Source organism: Macaca nemestrina, chromosome 6, assembly GCF_043159975.1.
Source record: "Macaca nemestrina isolate mMacNem1 chromosome 6, mMacNem.hap1, whole genome shotgun sequence".
Taxonomy (NCBI): Eukaryota; Metazoa; Chordata; class Mammalia; order Primates; family Cercopithecidae; genus Macaca; species Macaca nemestrina.
This window is the reverse complement of record NC_092130.1, coordinates 124,359,021-124,367,599: the sequence shown is the minus strand read 5'-3', so window position 1 is coordinate 124,367,599 and position 8,579 is coordinate 124,359,021. Positions and strand designations below refer to the sequence as shown.

The 8,579-nt window shown below is 36.1% G+C and overlaps 1 pseudogene; it reads left to right on the top strand.

Moving 5' to 3' along the window:
- Nucleotides 1-5,373: 5,373 nt before the first annotated feature.
- Nucleotides 5,374-5,469, top strand: LOC112423207 (small nucleolar RNA U13; annotated as a pseudogene).
- Nucleotides 5,470-8,579: the final 3,110 nt, after the last annotated feature.

Sequence of the window (8,579 nt, the reverse complement as noted above, 5' to 3'; positions counted from 1 at the left end):
CCCTGAGATTTCTTTTATGACCCACATGTTACTTAGAAGTCTGTTGTTTAATCTTCAAGAATTTTGGAATTTTCCAACTATCTTTCTATTATCGAATTGTAATTTAACTTTACTGTGGTCTGAGAGCAGATATTGTAGGTTTTCTATTCTTTTACATTTGTTAAAGCATGTTTTATGACCCAGAAAATTGTCTGTCTTGGTAAATGTTCCCTATGAGTTTGAGAAGAATGTGTGTTCTACTGTTGTTTGATAATGTGGTCTATAGATGTCAATTATATCAGTTGGTTGTTAGTACTTTTGAGTTCAACTATGTCCTTAATGATTCCTTTGCCAGCCAGATAGGGTTTTTTGTTTGTTTGTTTTGAGACGGAGTCTCGCTCTGTTGCCCAGGCTGGAGTACAGTGGTGCAATCTCAGCTCACTGAAACCTCTGCCTCCCAGGTTCAAGCGATTCTCCCACCTCAGCCTCCCGAGTAGTTGGGACTACAGGTGTGTGCCACTACACCCGGCTAATTTTTTGTATTTTTTTTTAATAGAGTCAGGGTTTCACCGTGTTAGCCAGGATGGTCTAGATCTCCTGACCTTGTGATCTGCCCTCCTCGGCCTCCCCCAGATAGGGGTCTTAAAGTCTCCAACTATAATAATGGATTAATCTATTTCTCCATGCAGTTCTCACATTTTTTTGTCTCATATATGTTGATGCTGTATGTTAGGCACCTACACGTTAAGGATTGTTTTATCTTCTTGAAGTATTGACCCCTTTAGCCTTATATAATGGCTTTTTTATCCTTGATAACTTTCCATGAAGTTAGTTTTCTAAAGTTAATAGTTAATATAGCTATGACTTTATTTTTATTAGTATTATCATTATATATATATCCTTTTACCTTTAATCTATATGTATCTTTATATTTAAAGTGGATTTCTTATAGACAACATACAGTTGGGTCTTGTTTGTTTGGTTTTTTTTTTTTTAATCTACTCTGACAATCTCTGTCATTTAATTGGCTTATTCAGGCCTTTGTTGTTTAAAGAGATTATTGATATAGTTGGACTAATATCAACCATATTTGTTACTGTTTTCTATTTGTTGCCCTTGTTCTTTTCTCCTATATTTGTCATTTACACTTTTTCTGACTTTTGCTTTTTTTTTTTTTTTTTCCCCAGAGAGGGCCTCACTCTCTCGCCTAGACTGGAGTACAGTGGCATGATCACAGCTCACTGCAGTCTTGAACTCCTGGGCTCAAGTGATCCTTCCACTTCAGCCTCCCAAGTAGCTGGGACTACAGGCGTACACCACCACACCTGGCTAAGTTTTTAAATTTTTTGTAGAGACAGGTTCTCTGTTGGTTTCCCAGGCTCTTCTGTTATTTTAATTGAACATTTCATATGATTTTATTTTCTCTTCTTTCTTAGTATATAAATTGTCCCCTTTTAAAAAACTTTTTAGTGACTTCCCTATCACATTTATAACTAATACATGTCCAGTTTCAAATAACACTATACTACTTCATGAGTTGTTCAAGTAACCTATAATAATAAAATATTCTACATTTATCACTCTTATCTCTTGTATCTTTGCTGGTATTTATTTCACTTGAATATATATGTTATATATTACATACATGTTTGCATGCATAATCAAATACAGTGTTATATTTGAAGCAAACTGTTTTCTGTTAGATTAGTTAAGAAAAATAAAAGTTTTCATTTATTTTCACTTATTCATTCTTTGGTGATCTTCCTTTCTTCACATAGATACAAGTTTCTGACATATCATTTTCCTTCTCTTTGAATAAGTCTGTTTAATATTTCTTCCAAGGCAGCTCTACTGGCAAAAAATTCCCTCAATCTTTGTCTGACATAATCCTTATTTCTCTTTCACTTTTAAAGAGTAATTTTTCAGAGTACCTAACTTTAGGTTGGTAGTTTTCTCTCTCACCACGTTAAATGTTGCATTGCATTCTCTTCTTACTTGCATGGTTTCTGCATAGTCAGATATAATTCTTATCTTTGTTTCTCTTTAGTTAAGGTATTTTTCTCCCTGACTTCTTTCAGGTTTTTTTTTTAAATTTATCTTTGATTTTTCTAAAGCTTGAATATAATAAGTCTAGGTGGTTGAGGTTTTTTGCTCTTTGGATTTTGTTTTGTTTTTTGTTTGTTTGATTTATCCTGCTTTGTGTTCTCTGAGTTTCCTGCATCTGTGTTTGGTGCCTGACATTAAACTGGGGAAAGTCTCAGTCATTATTCCTTCAAATATTGTTTCCGTTCCTTTCTCGTTTTCTCTCATTACATCATTTGTAGTTGTTCCACAGTTCCTGTTTCCATTCATGTTCCATTCAGCTCATATTCTGTTCTTGTTTTTTCACTTTGCCTTTCAGTTTTGGAGGTTTCTATTGTCATATCCTTTAGCTCAGAGATTCTTCCCTCAGCCATGTCCAATATACTAATGAGCCCATCAAAGGCATTCTTCATCTTGTTACATTTTTATTCTATCTCTAGCATTTTGTTTTCTTTTTGTAATTTCAACTTTTATTTTAGATACAAGGAATATGTGTATAGGCGATCCTTTCTTAGAATTTCCATCTCTCTGCTGACATTATCTATGTGTTCTTGCATGTTGTCTACTTTTTCCATTAAAGCCCTTAGCATATTTAATCATAGCTTTTCTAAAAAATATCCTGGTCCAATAATTCCTATATGACTGCCATATCTGACTCAGATTCTGATGCTTTTTCAGTTTCTTCTATGTGTTTATAATGCGTTATAATCTTTTGCCAAAGGTGGGCACGAAGTACTGGTTAAAAGGAACTGCAGCAAATGGCCTTTAGTAATTTAGTGGTAAGATGTCAGGGAAGGAGACGCAATCTATAGTCCTAAGATTCGGTCTCAGCTTTTTTGTGGAGCCTGTACCCCTTCTCAGTCTTCATCTTGCTTCAGGTGGGACATGCCTAGTGGGGGCTGGCTGGAAGTTGGATTTCCCTGCCCTATGTTAGGCTCTGATAAAATAGTTTCTCCTGAGGACAGGGCTTGTTAAGAAGAACAGGATGCTCTGATGTATTTCAAAGTGGTTTCTTTTCTACTCCCCATGCCAGAAGCACAAGGGAATTTTTCTCTGCTCTTCACTGTGAGGACCTGATAGAGCTCCTGGAAATACAACTCACAAAGTTTCTCTCTCTCTCTCTCTCTCTCTCTCTCTCACACACACACACACACACACACACACACACAGTCTCTAGTGTTTTTATCTCTTAGATTTGTCTACACGGAGCCTCCAGGGTAATTTTTCAATTACACTTCAGGTTTTCCTATCCCAGCTTTGGTTCCTGTGGAAGATTCTACTCATGGCCTTCTGCTGTGGAAAGTTGTGATTCTCTGCAGCCACCTTTCTGTTTCTTCCATTTTAAGGGTAACAGTTCACCCTGTGTCCTCACTTCCCTGACAGATCTAAGACGAGTTGTTAATTTTTCAGTTTGTTCAGCTTTCTGCTTCTTGTTAGGACGAGGTTGTGACTCCTAAGCTCCTCACAGCCTGAACTACAAGCCAGAAGTCCTGATTCATTACATCTATAATGACAAATATCTGAATTCCAACAAAAGAACCAGGCACTTAGATACTTTGACAGCAATAGCTATTGAAATACAAGTTTTAAGTAAATTCTGGTCTTTGAATACCATCGGTTTAATAAATGTTTGAAGGATATATTGGGAAGAATTTAGGCAACCTTTTCACCTGGAGAATACATGAATATCTTACAAAGGTAGACATTCAATTAGAAGAGACAGAAAAAAAAATAAAATAAAAAGAAAAAAAAAGAAAATTGTGACTTCTGTACCGACTGATGCCAACACCATCATTTCTTTTATTTCATAAAGCTAATGTTTGAGTCTTTCCCCATGGTTTTCATCTCTATGAAAAAAGTACTATTGATACCTTAACTCTAACATGAAGAATATGTACATGGATGCTTGTACTTCTAACCACCGGGAACAGAATGTGTTATCTTTTAGGGAAAAGCTGTTTTATTGTTGCAGTCGTTGTGACTGGTATTGAATCCTTGGGAGCAGGCAGCATGTGGCACAGCTTGACCTTTCAGATCAGGCAGATTAAGAACATTATATTTTCCACCCAGTCAATGCAGGGCCTATGGTTAATGATTACTTAGAGCCTAAATCCCACAGCTGATTTTCTGTCATTTGGAAATGATCAGAGCCCATGTCCAGCAAAATCTGGCAGTGACATTTTTGGCAAGCTCTTTCAACAGCAGATGCTTTCAGGAAAGACAGAGGGCAAATGGGGATGTGGGGAGGAAAATCCAATATTTCATGTAAAATTTATTTTGCGTCTAGTTCAATCATGCACCTTCATTCTTTCAAAGTGATGTGTTGATACTGGTGACTTTTAGCATGGTAATAAATTACATGTCATTATTAGGATAAAATGGCATTGTCTGCTTGCTTATTCTAATTTCATAACTGCACATTCTCTTTCTATTGAAAAATAGCATTCATTGTGAGAAGAACACTAAAATAACTTCAACACTTCAAGCAACAACTTTTTCATTAACATTCATCATAATAAGTTTCATACGTCACTAAAAAGAGAAACCTGAAAGGCCTATCTTTATTAATATAGAGAAGAGAAGTGAGAGAAGTAGAATCAAGGTGAGGAGTCATATAAACAAAATAAAGTGAATTTCCTTCCAATAGCAGTGTCTGGTAAATATTCCCTCCCACTGTTCATTGTTTTTGTTCTTATTCTGGCTTCCCCCCCCCCCTTATCCTTCTTTAAATTCAAACTGTAAATTCTGGTATAGAGTAGACAGCACTGTATGTCTACTAGACAAAGGGCCTGGGCTGAGTTGGGGTTGACTAATGTTTCTAGCCTGCAAGATTTTCCTTATGGCTCTCATTAGGCACTACACCTTGTGCCACAAAAAGCCAAAAATAGGCCTTGGTGACTATGTTTCCCTATATGTAGAGTGTGATCCAAAAATGCAATGCATACAAGTAGATCTCTGATCAAAACTGCAAAAGAGCCAGAGTTAACTTTTGGTCCTGCTAATGCTATTTTTCTGAACTTTGCCTTTGTATTTTTCATTCAATCACACAGGGCCCTGATAGTGGCCTATTTACAGCTATACAAATCTACTATTTTCACCTGACAACACTCTTAACAAGTACTCCATTCTCCAAAACTAAATATCTGCCACTCATCCAACTCATCGACAGTCTAAATTCTGATTATTCTGAGTTCTGTTATTGTCAACAATATGTTTATTATATTCTATGATTATACTCCTATACATCAGACTATGAATGACTGATAGATAAAACTTTCTTAAAGTATCCACATGTAAGAGAAGTACCTATTGATCCTTTTGTAGTTCATAAACAGGATGATTGGGTTTTCACATTTATTGTGAGATGTGCTTTCCTCCAACCTTGTTATGATGTTGATCCATCTGATGTGAACTTAGGGGAAAAAAGAAGTATCTATTGGCATAAATTATTATTGATCAATAAAATTGCTAAATTGGAAGATAAATAGTACACGGATCAAACACTTGATAATTCTTCTCTTTCGCCTGCTATATGTGATATAAGCAGCTGTATTAAAGTTGCCTAAAAATGTGAAAATAGACAGTAGAAGGCAATAGAAACTTCCATAATTGACATGCGGCTTCCCTCAGGTCCAAGGGAACTGCTTCACTTGTCATCTCCCAGTAAGTGGGAAGAGAAGGAAAATACATAGATTATTTGACTCTCATCACACTGACCAGACATAGTAACATGGCCACACAAATTACAAAGGAGGCTGGGAAATATACTTTCTAGCTAAAAAAACATATTACTAAATGAAACTGCCACATTTTAAAAGAGTATGACCATTACATTATCAAAGAATAGGAGAGTGGTTAGTGTTAGACAAAGGCACTGGCACACTAACTGGTAAAATGAATAGAGAATTTGGTCCAGAAGACAGTACCATAAGGTGGATTTGATGTTGCTTAAACAGTAGTACCTGTGAAGCTCTGATTCATATATTGATTGCAACCTTCCATGGTTATTTCTTGAAGTAAGCCCAAGAAAGGCTTTACTTGGGTACTACCTCATGTACCACAAAAAGCAAAGATAGAAAATATGTTCCCATCAATTTTGTGGATGACACAAGTGTGAGCAGGGAAGGGCCTTCACAAGATAAGAGAAGTGAAATTACAGAAAATCTGGGCAGATTAAAATCGTAAGCTGAAATTTAAATATATTAAATGGAAAGTGACTTTAAGCTCAAAAGTACTGTGCAAGTATAAAATGACTTAGCAGCTCACATACTAAGGATATAGATTCCCTTAAGAATAAATCCAATAAGCATTAGCACTGAGGCATAGCTCTCCCAAGAGCTAAATCCATTTAAATAAGGCAAGTCATCCTTCTACTAAATGTTGCATCTCACCACGTCTGTGTGGTTGTCATTGGGATAAATGCCACATTTGAAGGGGTCTGCAACAATATGGAGTACATAAATATAAGGGCAGTTATTTCATATGTGAAATGATTGAAAGAACTATAAATATTTTCCTTGAGGAAGACAAGGCTTATAAGGGACAATGAATGATAAAAATCTTCACATATTTGAAGAATTGTCAACAGAGTGTAAAGCCCTCTAGGGCCAAACTGGGACAATTGGGTTATACAGAGATAGATTTTAAACTTAGTATAGAGATGCCATTTCCAACAATTAGACTATTTTAAAAATGGTTTGTCGTTGAAAGGAGGAAAGTCTCTAATCTGTATTATTTCATGATCTCCAAGGTTTCTTCCACCTCAGAGATTCTATACAATCATTATGCATTTGTGAACAAAGTGTTTCCCTCAGCTTCTCATATGCATAAACTCACAGGCATGTATACAAACATGCATAAGAACAATCCATTAGGAATGAGATAAATAGTACTGATATGATTGCCTAGTGGGGTGTACTGTCCAACTACTCCCAGCACCAATCTTTCACCTTTGCCATGACTTTGTCTTCTCTTAGGGTTTGGTTAAAACATAACTATGGCTGTTGAAATGTATGTGTCTAGCACAACACAGAATACACAAGGCCCCTAGATAAAGGAGACTTTTCCATTTATGGGGCTTTAGGGTTTTTTTAAACCATTTAGAATGCTTAAACAGCTGACATATTTGTGTAGTATCAAGGAGTAGGTGGTATGCAGCTTTGAAAACTAAACTATCCAGTGCAAGTCACTAGGAAGCCAGAATGCATTTTTTTTCACTTCAATTTCAACATTATAGATATGATCACATGGTGCTTATTTCATCACTGGGCTGTAAAGATATAAGCACATCCTTGAAATCAGATGACTTGCGTTTAAGTCATTGTCATGGGACAATTTTAGTCCTGTGAATTTTGGTAAATCACTTTGACTCTTTTGTCCTTGATTTCTTCATTTTAAAATGAGAATAATGACTGTCTTATAGTATTATCCTAGATGTCAAATGATATAACCATGCAAAACATTTTATAAGTTATATACAAGTAAAATATTATTAATATTATTCCTGGAAATGGTTTCAAAGACTAAATTTTCTCTTATTCTAAAATTTCTTATTTATCTCTGTGGATTATCTGTATCCTCTTTTCAATTTCAGTCTGGCTTTTCTCAGCCACCTGTCATACATCTGGGCCAGTTTCTGGATTTCCACATTTGCTCCTCCATCCATTTTCATCAATTACTATTTTCTCAAATTAAAATTTGTTTATAAAAGATGAAAGATAAGTGGCTGTGAAATCGCATATAAGCAGAAGTCAAAATAAAATTACTCTTTAAATTAATAGAAAGCATTGGACAAACCCAAATAACAGAAAGTTAGCTAGAGCGCAAAAATTCAGAATGGTTTGGAGGATTCAGAAGATTATAAACTGCTTAATATTTAGAAGAGCTGGCAATCCGCCAGTAGGGAAGAAATTGTTCACCACAATGCCCTGTATATCTTTACTGTTGTCACCTCTTCATCTAATGTAGTTCCGGAAACTTTTGTGTAGGATATCAGATAATCACTTCTACCTTCTGGGGAGTATGTCTGTCCCTGGGACAGAAGCAGATGGAAATGTGGAAATCTGAGGTAAAGAGAGTTGAGCAATTACTTCTTACCAATGGCAGCAGTGACCACTGTAGTGACTAAGATGCCCATGACAAGAGGCAGTAAGAGCCCACGAAGTAGAGGTGTAAGAGGGACTAAGTTTTATCTCAGTAGGAAGTGGGAACCGTTCCTGGCACAGAGAAAGATAACAAGGAGAAAGATGCTCACTCCGTCCCACCTGAGGTTCAAGTTTAGTCGGCTGAAATGAAAGGTCCACACCACCTTGAGGATGGTGAATGACCTTGCCAGACTGCTATAAAGAAGAGGAGGTAATTGAATGAACTAATTAGCATTCTAGGCATCTTGTCTTTAAAATGAGAACTGTGATGGGTAAAATTTTGAACATAAATTGCAGGCCCAGGAGAACAGCTATTTACAAAAAAACTCTCTTTTTATATACCTGTTGGCCATTTGTATGTCTTCTTTGGAAAAA